Below are 262 nucleotides of genomic sequence, written 5' to 3'. Positions count from 1 at the left end.
AAATCATACCTCTAAGTTGGTTTGAGAGTTGAAGATCATAAATTTTTTGAACACAATTTGAGAAATAGTATAAAGTATATCTACTAACAAAGACANCATATATGTGAGTGAGTTTGAGAGTCGAAGTGATAGATTTGTTGAATAAAATATGTGAAATTTATATGAAGAAGAAATTATATCTGCCACAAATGAAAAAAATTGAAAGAGTATAAAAATAAAATCATACATCTGGGTTGGTTTGAGAGTTGAAGATCATAAATTT

This window comes from Lupinus angustifolius, chromosome LG08 (assembly GCF_001865875.1).
Source record: "Lupinus angustifolius cultivar Tanjil chromosome LG08, LupAngTanjil_v1.0, whole genome shotgun sequence".
In the NCBI taxonomy this organism is placed as follows: Eukaryota; Viridiplantae; Streptophyta; class Magnoliopsida; order Fabales; family Fabaceae; genus Lupinus; species Lupinus angustifolius.
Note: the sequence above shows the minus strand (reverse complement) of the source record.